The sequence below is a fragment of the Crassostrea angulata genome, chromosome 8 (genome assembly GCF_025612915.1).
Source record: "Crassostrea angulata isolate pt1a10 chromosome 8, ASM2561291v2, whole genome shotgun sequence".
NCBI lineage: Eukaryota > Metazoa > Mollusca > Bivalvia > Ostreida > Ostreidae > Magallana > Magallana angulata.
In genome coordinates this window covers 21,149,532-21,164,928 of record NC_069118.1, presented here as the reverse complement: position 1 = coordinate 21,164,928, position 15,397 = coordinate 21,149,532, and the positions used below count along the sequence as shown (strand labels likewise).

Sequence of the window (15,397 nt, the reverse complement as noted above, 5' to 3'; positions counted from 1 at the left end):
CCTCGGTAGTTCTTGAGAAGAAGATTTTTAAAAATGCACCCCCCTTTTTCTACAGTTTCAAGGTTTTCTCCGCTTTGAATACAGATCAAACTTTTATTTCTGCAATTTATATTCGCCCTCCCATAAGGATGATTTGTGCCAAATTTGGTTGAAATTGGATAAGCGGTTTTAGAGAAGAAGTTCAAAATGTAAAAAGTTTACAGACGGACAGACGGACAGACGGACGGACAGACGGACGACGGACAAAATGTGATCAGAATAGCTCACTTGAGCTTTCAGCTCAGGTGAGCTAATAAAGGCAGCAGCAAATGCATAACCCCCACCAAAAATATTGCTATGGCATAGCAATCCATCCTCAACACTTGTAATGTAGACACAGATTAACAGACAGACAAGGAAAATCCTTTATACCATGATACCTTTATTTGCAGAGGTAAAACAATATTAATAAGGGAACACTTTTGTCAGTTAAAGATTATATATTCTATTTCTCAAAGTTAGAAAAATGTGTCATGCATGATTTCAAACACAATACATGTATATATATGTGAACATTCTTGATAGCTGTAATAGTAGTAGCATTTGAAAATTGTTCACAGAGAGACAAACAGAAAGCTACACAAACAGATCATCGCATACACTCTTCTGGTCTATGGCCAGCAGAGCTAAAACCCACAGGTGTCATGAGAAATTGAACGTCACAGATGTCCTCTGCAAACATAAGGGGAAATATACACTACATGTAAATATTAGATATTAATATGATTGTCCTTTTTTAAAAACGTTAAGTATTCTAAATTACATTGTAATATACTTTTAAAATATATGCAATACATATTTCAATCATGTTCACTTGACCTTAAACATAAAAGTAACACATAAGAAATTACAACATCTTATTGCTGATATTAAGATTTTAAAACGAATAAAAACTAAACCATGAGGTTACACCACAGGTACACATGTTGCAGATGGGAAGCAGAGAGAGTAATACAGATATAACACATACACATTCAATCTTCTATCTAAAACATGAAGCATATAGACGACTCTTGTTTATAAATAAGTCCAGGGTATTTCATGAGGAGATAATCTTCCAATTACTGTTTAAATTTAAAGGGTTTATTACAGAATCATTTGTTACTGCAAGACCAAACGTCCTAAATATGCATCCTCATCTTCCGCCATTACGTTTAACGGGGGCTCATTGGAATCAGCTTTCGTATCTGCTGATTAAGTCTCAGCATATGTTGCATTTTACTCTTTTTCTGATGAATACTTCTATCAGCAAGAAATTTGCAATTGTTTTTTTACTTTCAGTGCTTCTGCCTCTCTTGATACACTTTAATCTTTAAAGCCCATATAAAATTCAAATGTCCTATTCCATTGTCCATTTTTTCTTTGATGGTAATGTGGTGCATGATGGTTTATCCACTGATTCTATACCACTTGGGACATAATCCTTGTGTTCTTCAATAGAATCTGTGAATCAAATATAAGAAAGGTTCAGTGAATTAAATTCTACAATTGTACATGTAAGTTAAAATAATAGAGTACGCAACACATTTTCATAACATGCTAGTGCTTGGTATTCAATTTGTATACACACTATGCTGCAGTAAATTGTGACCACATCTTTCAAGTAATAATGCTTTAATGTTTAAAAACTAAAAAATTATCTGCGATCACATATCAATGTATATATTTAAGAAATAAACAACGTTATTTAGTGAACATGGCGTTATGAATAGCAATTGCTCTGTTGGCATATTCCATGATGCACGCTAGCGCATCATGGAAAATATGCCAGCAGAGCAGTTGCTATTCATAACGCCATGTTCACTAAATAATCGTTGTTTATTACTTATATTTGCATTTTACCACTCGCAAATACCCTGTATTAGCCTAGACCTTGACATTTAGCTATTACATCAAAAGTAAGCATTCAGACTGTAATGTATCTTATTAATTCACATAGATTTGTTAACAGAATCAATGATATGTTATAACAGTAATTCCTTTAAAATGTTATCAAAAACATGTTTTAATATTACATGTAAATACGTCAATTTTAATGGAGTTGGAGAAAAACACATGATGTATTGTATAGTGGTTTAAATCTATAACGTCATGGAAAAGTATATATAACGTTACACCTTTATGACGTCATAGTATACTGACAGAGCAATTGCGATTATAGAGAAATAATTGCAGCTCCTCCGTATGGGCTTACAGTGGGAAAGAACAATGGAAATGCAAATATTTGCATATAAACATATGTCTAAACTTGCAATATATATATGTACGCATATGAACAGTCAAATATCTGACCTCAAAGACACAAAAAACTCATAAACAACCCACTGCAAAAATATTTGAGCAAACAATCTATGACAGTGACCAATATCCCATGTACCTGGTAATTATGTTTGCAAATAAACAGATAACTAAACTCAAAGACACAGTAATAAACTATAGGAAAAATGTTAGAACAAATAATCTCTGACAGTGACCTACAATTCATGAATAGACACAAACATTTATACATGAAAGAGATTCAAAAACCACAAGCATTCCCATACATATTTTTCATTGTACATATGTACAAACTCAATATGTATGGACGCATATATCCAGTATACAAATGTCAATTAAGTAAACTCAAAGACACAAAAACTCATGAACAATCAACAGAAAAATGTTAGAATAAGAAATATATGATGATAACCCACAATTCATGAACAGACACAAACAGGTATACATATACATGACAATGTCCCACAATCCATAAACAGACCCAAACATGTATATACAAGACAATGACCCACAATCCATGAACAGACACCAACATTTTTTTTTACAGTACAATAGTTCATCAAACAAATTAGGTAACATTTTCTCCAGCATTCTATCATACTAATATCAAAACTCTTGTGACAAAAATCAAATTAGAAATTACATGTTAATCATATATGTAAGTAATGGAAATAAAAGATTAATGTGAACAATTGAAGATCTTTATAGGAACATGGTTACAGTAACATTTTTTTCTAGACTAAATGCTCATAGTATTACATTTAATCATATGTACTAGAGTTTATACCTGCGTAAACATTACATGTAATTTGTATATAATTTGTTATTGTATGGATTTTACATGTTTATCAAAAACAACAGTTGAATTTTTATTGAACCTGTTATTTTCCACAGGATTCGATGTTGGGATGAGATGTTAGTAGTGTTTGGCTGGGATGTTCGGTAATGAAAAAAATGTAGAAATACAGATAAATTATTAATCATGTAAGCCAATAAGTCATTTTTGTATACCCTTTAGATGAAGCAGCTAGGATTAACAACTAGGCAATTGTTAATAAAAAGATTTCTGCAAGTATCTTAATTTGTACATTTTTTTTATCAAACTATGCCATTAATTTATCACATTAATTTTGAAGATCATTTAGAGCTAATATTATATGTTTATCATGAACATCATTTATCCTTTCCTCTGGTGTATCATTCCTATCGTATCTTGCATGTACACTTTTCAATGTACATGTATAACATGCGTCAATCCTATCATATCGTGCGTGGTTTCTACCCTATCATTTTATTATCATGTTAAATTCATTGCGGGTACAGTATAACAGAGAACCAAAAATTAACATAAAGATCAAATATCTAACTCAAAGTCACAAGAAAAATGTTTGAGCAAACATTCTATGAGAGTGACCCACATCCCATGAACAGACAAAAACATTTATATATATGACAGCACTCCAAAAGCAATGAGCATTCACATATATATCTTTGAATTTACAAATGTCTGAACTCAATATGTATGAATGCATATACACAATTGACTAAACTTGAAGACACAAAAAACACATAAACAAATAACATGAAAAATGTTTAAACAAACAATATATGATAGTGACCCACAATCCATGAACACTGATACAAACATATATATATGGTACCCGCATCAATATTTTTTACAATCTTATACTATCATATCATTTATCAGACCTATTGATCAAGCATACAGATCTATCATCATGCACAAATCCAGTAGTACCGAGTGTTAATCCTAGAAAGTTTATCATTTAACTTCACGGTTTTTCTGTGTATCCTATTATGTTAATCATATCGTTCCTTTCCATAAGCAAGTCATTTTACTTGGAAGTTACATGTTGTTCAATACGCCGTTAAAGCAAATATTTATTGATCAGTAAACTCAAAAACATAAAAACTCATGAACAATCAACTGAAAAATGTTAAAATAAGAAATCTACAACAATGACCCACAATCCATGAACAGATCGACGCCAACATGTAACATATTTAAACAATAAAATGCTTTCTATAGTGATTCATTCGGGATATGAAGGTAGTGACATTGCAGGAAAAATACATAACCCGCTAAATAACCAGCATTAGCGGGTTATGTAAATTTTTCCTGCAATGATCGCTACCTTCATAACCTGCATGAATCATCAAAGAAAGCATTTTATTGTTTATATTAACATCTTTCTTTAACTAATTAATAAATTGATTATGAAAAGTTAGTAAAATTTACTAAATTACTGTTAACGTACACATGTACGTTAGCTAAAAGAAACAGCCAAATCGTCTCCTGTGAGACTTTCAGTCTGACATCATCATGATTATTTCATGCAGTCCGTGATTTTACTTAGGTCGCTGTAGGTTCAGATCAATCGATAAACAGGGCGTGTTAATTTCAGTCCTGTCACTTTCAGCCGCTGTAGATTTCGACCAATAGTTAAATGGGACGTGTAGATTTCAGTCTGGCTGTTTCTATAGAGCTATGAATTAAGTATAACCTTTCGTAAGAAATTGAGGAAATTATACTTAAAGTTTGTAGATGTAAATATACGACAATGACCCACAATCCATGAACAGATACAAACATGTATATACATGACAATGACCCACAATCCATGAACAGACACAAACATGTATATACAAGACAATGACCCACAATCCATGAACAGACACAAACATGTATATACAGTTCAATAATTCATCAATCAAATTAGATACAATTTTCTCCAGCATTCTATCATACTAATATCAAAATGCTTGAGACCAAAATTAAATAAGAAATTACTTTGCTATGTAAACAAATCTTTTGTTTTAATTTTGAATGTTGAAGCAAAAATTCCAGTTATAGACCTAAGATGAATGTATTAAATGTTAGGAACTGTTCTTTTATTCTTAAAATGAATAAAATGATAGACAAATCAGCTTGAAAAAGACTTGTATATTGAACCTATGTAAATAAAAAAATAGGGCACAATCCTGGTTTACATGACAAAGAATTGTGAGCTCTGTATCTTGCTTGTAACTCAATGACTGACTCTCAAATTTCATTTGATCATTAGAAATATATCCTAAAGCATTGTAAATAATGAAAACAGAAAAACAAAATTTGACCAAAATCATGACAGTGCCCCTTTAAAATATTTGCATATATACAAATGTATAAACTCAAAGACACAAAAAAGTCATGAACAAACTACATGGTACAGGAGAAATAATACAACAATTAACCTACGATAGTGACCCACAATCCATGAACAGACACAAGCATGTATATATATGACAGTGATACACAATCCATGAACAGACACAAACATGTATATATGACAGTGAACCACAATCCATGAACAGACACAAACATGTATATATGACATTGAACCACAATCCATGAGCAGACACAAACATGTATTAGTATAGCAACCTTAGAACTATAAGCATTCACATATATATACATATACATGCAAACACAAATAAAACTCAAAGAAATGGAACACCTCAACTGCCTTATGTAGATAATGCCCATAATATGCTGATAGTTCAACATTTCATGCTGATCATCAATCAACATTACATGCTGATACATCAAGTGAACTTTACATGCTGATACTTCTTCATTTAATGATAATTTATCAATTATCATTACATGCTGATAGTATAACATTACATGCTGATAATTTTTTATTATATGATTATACCTAGTATTCACTATATGCTTTCACTAATACATGCTGATATTTCATAAAATGATGGTATTACAGTATGCGGTGATTCTAAATTCGCCATAAGCAGCAGGATCGTGATTCGATAAAACTCAGGGATATTACTAAGGAGAGAATAGACTAAATTCAAGCTACATTGTACCCAACAATTTAAACAAGCTTCTTTTATGCTTATTTCCTTATATAAATATGGACACCCCATTGGTTATTATCAAAACTTATATTCCCAATACTAGGGCTTGTGCCATTCAGCTGAAACTGGATGCTGGAGGGAATGGGGGCACCATCACTTTTGATTACATTTGTTGGAACTTGCGCCGAAATCTCTGTGTGTCAAACAACTCCATAGTCCCCTTATTGTAACTCGTCTTTGTTTAGGCGCCTTCAAATTGGATGTCAATTTTATGAGTATGTTTTATGTTGTAGGTTGATTGTTTTAATTCTGCAGGCAGGCGCCTTCAAATTTATTTTACCCCCTTTGGATTGGGCATTCTACGCCATTAAATAGTAATTTTACTTTCTGTCTTAAGGAAATCAGAGCATGAGCAATCATCCATTAGATCCCAGCGCTTCTCACAAACTATATTTTATTTAAGGGGGGGGGGGGGGAGGGGGGGGTGGTGGTGGTGGTGGCAGTCCTACCCCTCAATCACAAGTCAACAAGTAAATATAAAATAGGGAATGGGGGGGGGATCCCGTATTTTACAATATTTCATCTATTGATCTACATATGATCGAATTTCCATTTTCATAAAATTATTGTAAAACTACATACAAAGGATAGAGCATTGCGTCCTCCAGATTGCAATATCTTACATGAAGTCAGATGCTAGGGACTACGTGCGCTGTTGAAACTGATTTTAGCAGTAACTGTGCTGTTGAAAAAAATTAGTGCTTACATTGTCCACTCCTTTACGTGGATCTCCAGGGAAAGCCCACCCATAAATCTGATGTAACCTGAATGACAGGTGCTATGAATACTTTTAGCGGTCCACTTTGACCAAGCGCCATAAACTTGGGTTCACTTCAGAATGCACATTTTTGGACAAAAAATCCCCTGGGGTACCTCGAACCCCCTGATTTGTATGCACTGATGGGGAGCGCCAATGGTTTTCCCAAGCAGGCTTTCTTTAAATATAAAATGACTCTGTTAAAGGACAACACATAATCAAGTGGTATTATCTGTTGAGTATCTTGATCTATTAAACTAGTCTCAGTGGACCTTAGTAATATCTGATCAATCTCCGAAACAGAGAAAAAGCCCTGTGTTAAAAACTTGTCAGGCATCAATGAGTTCTGAATTTTAATGTATTTCAATCTCAAGATGACCCTTCCCTATTTTTAGAATCACCGCAGAGTGAAGTACCATCACATAACGAAGAAGTATCAGCATGTAACAAAGAACTATCATCATATAAAGACAAAGTATCAGCTTGTAATGTTAAAGTTTCAGCATGTGATGTTGAAGTATCATCATGTAAATTAATGTTGAAGTATCATCATCAGGTAGTTGAGGCGTTATGTACAAAGACACTAAAACCTCATGAACAAACAATCTGTTAGAATGACCCACATCCCATGAACAGACAAAAGCATGTATATATGACAGCAACCCAAAAATCATTAGCATTCACATATATATTTGCACTTACACAAATTTCTAAAGTCAAAGACACAAAATAGGCGTGAACAAACTACAGGAAAAATGTTAGAACAACCAATCCATGACAGTGATCCACATCCCATGAACAGACACATACATGTAGCAGGGCTCACACTGGCTCAAAATTTTGTGTCGCAACCTTTCGCGCAATACAATGTATAAGAAATCATTTTATTTTTTTTATCATAGTGTTTATCACCATACTAGAATACTACATATTATATGCATACCCAAAACTACCATTTTATTATTAAATTATTACAAATATTTATAGAAATTTAATTAATTATGGATCTAAATGGTTGTGAATATTGACATCTTGTGACAAGTGTAGAGCATTTTAGATCTTTTTAGAAAATTAATATTATACAGATTTCATCTTTTAATTTGTTTTCCTATAATTAAATTTATTTAAAAAAATAGAGCAAGAGAAGAGATCAAATTTGCTGTATTGTAATATTATTCAATTCAAAAACATGATTGTTATATATTGCATCTACTTGGCTTGATGATTGGCGTTTGAACATCATTTTTAAGTAGATATACATGGATGTAGTTTGTGTTAATTTCGGGAACAGAGAAAATTCTGACTGAAGATGGCTAAAGGTTAAGATTGTGATTTACAGTCAAAAGTATCATTCCAAATTATATTTCTTTTGTTTCAAATTATTAGTAATTGAACTGTGATATTCTAGCTAAATTTTAATGTAGAAATTCCAAGTTTGCTACACAATTCTACTTATAGACTACCCTTACGATGTTACATAAAAAAGTTACATAACAATTTGAATTATGCAATTTTGATCAACCATATATCATATATAAAAATAATTACACTTTTTCAAAATATTTATTTTGTTTCATGCAGTTTTTTGGTGTCCGTATCCACAAGCTTTGTGGAATGACGATCACATTGTAAGCTCGGTTGATGAAAGCATTAGATATGTCGGTGTTTAATATCTGTAATAAGGTGTGAAAATCACTTATCATTTTTTAAAGACAGTTGTGTATACCCCGCTTACAGATGGCTTCAACCGTTTACCTGTGTCATTGTCTTAAATCAGTCAAGCGTAAAGTCCAGCTACAGACTGTCGCTCGGAAGAGATTATGCAATCAAAACAAAAGGCTAGGTGAATTTCAATGAAACCTGGGTGTCGCATTTGACTAAAAACTGTCGCATTTAATTCTGAAAAATCGCAAAAAAGCGACGAATGCGATGGGCAGCGTGAGCCCTGATGTAGATATGAGAGCAACCCAAAAACCATGAGCATTCACATATATATCTTTGACTAAATATGTATGCATCAGGCTTGGGGTAATGCTAATTGTAATGGTAATGCATTGCAATGCATTACATGTTTTCAAAGTAATGCTAGTAATGTGTAATGCCTCAAAATTAGCATTACAAGTAATGCTAATGTAATGCATTACTTTCCAAAATCTAGTGTAATGCTGGCATTACCTGGCATTACTTTGCATTACTATGCATATTTATGCATGTTCACTTTAAAAAATGTGATGAATAAATGAATATTTGAAATTGAATTTGATTAAATTTATTTTTAAAGAAGAAAGAAATAATTCTAATTAAGAAAAAAATGTTCTAATTGTACATGTTTTATTAAAAAAGGTTTTTTTAAATTCATTTTTGAATTGTTTATATTACTAAAGATAACAGCACAATTTCATAACATTTTTAAGAGTGTTGTTATTAAGAGTTTTTAATCATTTAAACAAGTTACTCCAATTAGTTTGTACTTCAATAAGAAATGTGTCAACAACACACTATGCCCCCAGGATAATCTAAGTATCAAAACAATCTATTGTTATAAGAAGTGCTAAACACCCCAATCCCCTTCCCTTCTCTATGTCACAATAGAATAGGAGACAGACATGCACCTTTAAAAGCAAAATGAATGCACTGTCCATCCACGATGAAAATCAATATCACTTCCAATATTATAACCCATTTGAAAATAATCTTACTTATTTTTTCTCTTTCTCTTTGTCTCTCTCTCTCTCTCTTGTATATTAATTACACTGTACATTAGTTTGGACTGATAGAAAATACAAGATTTATGTATTTAATCTATTATTGCACTTAATATATCCTAAGATAAAGATCGTCAAACAGTATTTTCCAGCCCAAGCTTTGACTGCTCCTGCAAAACATTTATTTAGTATAGCCCGGAAGATGGATGCATTTAAAAGATGAACCCTTTGAAACTTTGATCATAAAGTGCAACAGCAATCTTTTGTCTTAAAGTGTCCACCGTAAAAAGAAATACGATTAAAATATGTTAAGAAATATAACTGGGAAAAATTATCTGTTTATAAATTAATAAAATTAAGTGTCCAAAATTATAAAGATTTGTGTAATCTGGGGATATATCTATATTTAGCTTTTAAAAACCGTGTTTTTGTTACGCATGTTATCCTGTGTCTCTATTTCATATATGATAGTGTATCATGCCAAATGTCTATAAATATCATTTTACTTATGTAATATGTTGTTCATATTGCCACAATATGATTATATATTGAGCAAATAAAGAATGACTCTTGTTTATTCATTGAATTTGAACCTGATACTGAGCATGAAGCTGTAGATATGTTAAAGAGTGTTGTATATTTGCAAAACATTTGCAAAAACTCTTTATGAGCTTTACTTTAAAAAAAAAAGTAATGGTAATGGTAATGCATTACTTTACTCATGTAATGGTAATGTAATGCATTACTTCAAGAAAATCAAGTAATGGTAATGGTAATTTAATGCCCAATTTCATGAAGTAATGGTAATGTAATGCATTACTTTACAATGTAATTCGCCCCAAGCCTGGTATGCATGCATATGCACAAATGTCTAAACTCAAAGACACAAAAACCCATGAACAATCCACAGAAAAAATTGCAGAACAAAAACTCTATGACAGTGACCCACAATCCATGAACAGACACAAACGTATATATATACGAGGGTTGTCCGAAAAGTTCGTGGACACATGTAATTTTATTCAAAATAGATGCGCCATTTTCAGGAAGGTATTATAATATTGTAATAAAGAGCATAATAATGTATATTTTTGTAATGGAGTTATGAATGTATATACATTGCCTATACAGGCCGCACAGCCCAGTATGACGTTAAATTATAATGACGTAGTACTGGGTTTATTGAGAGTAATATGCCGCATTCACCGTTTGGTCAGAAGGTACAATCGCATATTCCATCAACATATCACTTGTGCCACTTGTGGATAAGTTTCCTTAATCGTTTCATTCATTTCAGTTTTTTACTTCAGTTGACACAATTTTTTTATTGCCAGCGGTCAGATGAAGTTGCTTTTTCATGCGTTTTAAAAGACATATTCTTGCCGTAATATCTTTTAAATGTCCTCTGCTGGTTTGAAAATATTTTTAAATGATGTATGAAAATAATGTACACAATACAGACTACATCACAATAGAAGATTATGAAAACAGTAAATATACATATCTAAAAACTCAATTACAAAGTTTGGACAATTTTTGCGCTGGGACGTGCATACTTTCTGCGAGCCTTTGATACATTAAAATTTTACTTTATTTCTATAGAAAACAATAAAGACCACTTTGGTTTGATCTGAAATTTTATGACAAAGATTTAGATATATAATATGAATAAATTAACCCATTTAAAATGATAAAAATGCTATTGTCCACGAACATATTTGGACAACCCTGGTATATATAGTATATATATATATATGACAATGACCTACAATCCATGAACAGACACAAACATGTATGTGTGACAATGACCTGCATTTAATCCATGAACAGACACATATATGAAAATGACCCACAATCCATGAACAGACACAAACATGTATATATGACAATGACCCCCATTTAATTCACGAACAGACACAAACATATACCGGTATATATATATATTTATATATATATATGACAATGACCCACAATCCATGAACAGACACAAACATATATATATATGACATTCTACTACAGTTATTGCCGAGATCAAAGAGATGCCGCGGACATTATTCTCCAATATACCGCGAACGTCATCAGTAAATTATCAGATCAGAAATACCTATTTGTCTCGCACTGATCATGGAAGTACCACTTCAAATCGTAAAAAGTTTTAAAACCATGTCAATTTCACGTGTTAGTTCCAGTCAAAACAATGTGTATTGCCTCAAATCTTTATTCTTAAGAGATCAATGCGGCTGTTCCTAGGACCTCCCTAGCACATTTTCACGGCGTGTTTTTACATAAAATATATAACGTGTTGTAGTAATATTCGTATTGAATTGTCTTTAAAATATTAGGAATGTGATTCAAAGATATTTAATAAATAAGTGAAGAGTATTAAAATCCTAAGAAAAAAGTATGTCGTCTGCATGTGATTCCTTTGATCGATACACATGTAAACATTACTAACAAAACCGTTGGGGTTACACGGAACAGCCGTCAAAATGACCTAGATCGTCTCTCTATAGGAGAAACGATCTGTAGAAATACTGGGCTGTTAGTAGAATAGAAATAAAGTTCTTGTTTTCGTGAATGTTGCAGGATAACCTCCTCGGTCTCGAAATGTTGTTTGAAATATAAAAGCCTCGGCTTTTATATTTCAAAACAACATTTCTCGACCTCGGAGGTTATTCTGCAACATTCACGAAAACTCGTACTTTATTTCTTAAATGACCCACGTTTAATCTATGAACAGACACAAATACATATATTTGACAGTGACCCAAAAACCATGAGCAATCACACAGTTATATGTTTGCATATACACAATGTCACAAAGACACAAAAAAAATCATGAACAATTTACAGGGAAAATGTCAGAACAAACAATTCCATTTCAGAGAAAAAGCTGTCATTGTCAAAGTTAAGGATAAAGGCTGATTAAAAAGTGGTGACAAAATATAACTAAAACAATAACGAAATTAAGAATCCTCGACACCCTGTGACTTCTACTTTTAAGACAATACGTCACATCATGGCAATTTCAACGCGATGTGAAACAGTTTATATCGCCAATAATTGGTGTTTTAAATATCTCTGTGCAGCTATGGGTTTACCCTCAGTCTACCAACCCACAGGTTCTGAGTGTGAATACTGGAGGAGCATTTATTTTAATGAAGAGAAATGAAAGGACTAAGTGCGGTTTTATGCAATTTTTGCCCCCCAAAATCAAAGTTTTAGAAAGAGCTTTAAAATAAGGTGAAAGATAGTTAAAATCATATTGGAAATAAAGGTGTAAAAGGTCATCACCACAGTGACGTCATAATGTAGAAATGACGTCATGAATATTGCATTATTTTGATAAATTGATGTTTTGAAGCAAAATATGGGTGTTTTCCGATGGTTTTTCGACTGGGAAACATCGAGCGCAGGCTTGCTCAAGTACCATATCTTAGTATAATGTGTATAACTATCTAAAGAAAAACATATGTTAAAATCGCACTTGAGCAGACCTGCGCTCTATACTTCCGAATGCAAAATAAAGAGCAAAAATGAGAATATTTTCATTTGTTTGCAAATTTGCGGAAATTGGGCCATTTAGGTGACGTCATAGATACACAGCGAATGAGCAATGATGACTAAAATCATTATTAAAGTTATAGGCATCCTCTAAACAATGATTTGTGAAGATTTTATTTTTATACGATACTATTTAAAAATTGGTTGAAATCGGGGGCAGATATTTGACCATACCGCACATAGTCCTTTAAAGTCCCCCCTTAAAAAACTGATTATAAGGGGGTGGGGGGGTAATTTTTAAGTCAAAACACATGGTAAAAATCAGTATCTTTAATTAAGAAAATGGGCTTGTATGCAGAACTTTTAACAGGTGTTGAGGACCCTCAAATAATGTACCTGCATGTATTACCTTCACTGATAGTTCCTTCCAGACAATGCTGATGCTACTACCATTACAAGCTTCTATCTCATATTCTGAAAAGAAATAAAATGATTTGGTGATTAATTAGTACTCGGATGGCATCCTTTAAGGAGGCTGGGTGGTTAATAAATTAACCATCAGATCTTCTTTAATTTTTTTGATATGATTTGTCTAGTTATAAACTATCATTTACAAAAGAAAAAAATCTAAATATTTCAGCTTTAAAATCTTATTACTTTTCTCTATCTTTATACATAGGTCTTCTTATTAAGGAGATAAAAATAGTCCAAAAATTGTTGCGCCAATCGAGTGCTCTTAAAAAGATCCTAGCACTAAACTATGCGGTATATGCAAAACTGCCGCTTCCAAAATGCTCCCTATAGTATACAAAGAACAATGATATTCTAGTGAAGTTCTGCCTTGACAAAAATTCCCTATCATTCAGAATACATGTATTTGTGTAATAAAAATACCTATGCAAGACTGTTGAACATATTCGGCAACATGGTCCTTTATGACCTGTTGAATCTGTAGAACAAGTATATACGGTAATTATGTGCTGCAACAGATCTTCACTGTTCTGCAGAATCTGTGGAACATCTGGGTGTGCTTCAACAGGATTTGCCTTCAAATTCCTCCCTAGAGTACAGGCAAAGAATAATTGTCAATGAAATTTTAGTTACTTAGTTACTACAGGTCTACTGTAGTTACTGAAATGTTCCCCTATATTTCAGAAAGAGTAACTTAAGGTAATACCTGTAGTAAAATGCCAAAGCTGTTGAACATGTGAAGTTACATGGTCCTGAGTAGACTGTAGTATCAGTTAAGAGCCCATCTTAACTAGTTAGTGGAACATCTACATGAGTTACCATTGTGTCCCTCTCTAAAATGCTCTCTGTTATAAATTTGAAAAAGATTTCATTGTAATTAGAGTTAAGCTTGTAAATCATGTGTTGAAAAAAGTAATGTAGTTAATAAAAAATACCTGTTCATGTCTGACAGCTGATGAATCAGTGCAGTGTTCAGAAGAATCTATGGAACGTGCATCACAGTACTGCAACAGAGTCCAAAGTCATATCTAATCTCCTACTGTCTATCAATATTCCTCCATGCAAAGAGTCAAAGCTTCCATGGGTAGTTGTTCAACATTAATTTCATAACAGCATTATTTTTGGGCTTGTCTGAGGTTGCATCATTAAATAATGTGCTTTCCAAGCTTTTGGAAGATTCATACTTATCAATGCTGTAAAATAACAATGAAAACAATACTTAGATAAAAAGTCTAATGTTACATATAAACATAAGCATTCATATGATGAAATATTATGGTTATATGAACAATGCATGCGTTATGAAACAACAATACATATCACGTAACGATATATGAATCACAATGTATTTTTAAAAAATACAAGGGCACCGCAAAGCAGAGCATCCCCTCGCAAAATGAAATGAAATATTTGGGGGGGGGATGCATTATTTAGAATATACATGTAATTAAAAATAACAAATAATATTTATCTTCATAAAACCTCTTTAGATCAAAATATTCCTTTCCCCATGCACGCTCTTGGGGGGGGGGGGGGAGAGGAGGTAATAATTTTTTTTTCTTCATACAAATAAAAACCTGAAACACACTACTATACCAGCTGTATGTTTCTCACATGCTTCTCACACGCTATACAGTTTTTTTTTCTTCATACAAATAAAAACCTGAAACACACTACTATACCAGCTGTATGTTTCTCACATGCTTCT

The 15,397-nt window shown here is 32.5% G+C and overlaps 1 protein-coding gene and 1 pseudogene across 3 annotated transcripts in view; one reads left to right on the top strand and one right to left on the bottom strand.

Annotated features, from left to right (window-relative positions):
• The window catches only part of LOC128158360 (uncharacterized), a 59,871-nt gene that overhangs the window by 25,294 nt on the left and 19,180 nt on the right, over positions 1–15,397 (top strand). The window lies entirely within an intron of this gene.
• LOC128158364 (uncharacterized) lies at positions 460–14,474 on the bottom strand (annotated as a pseudogene).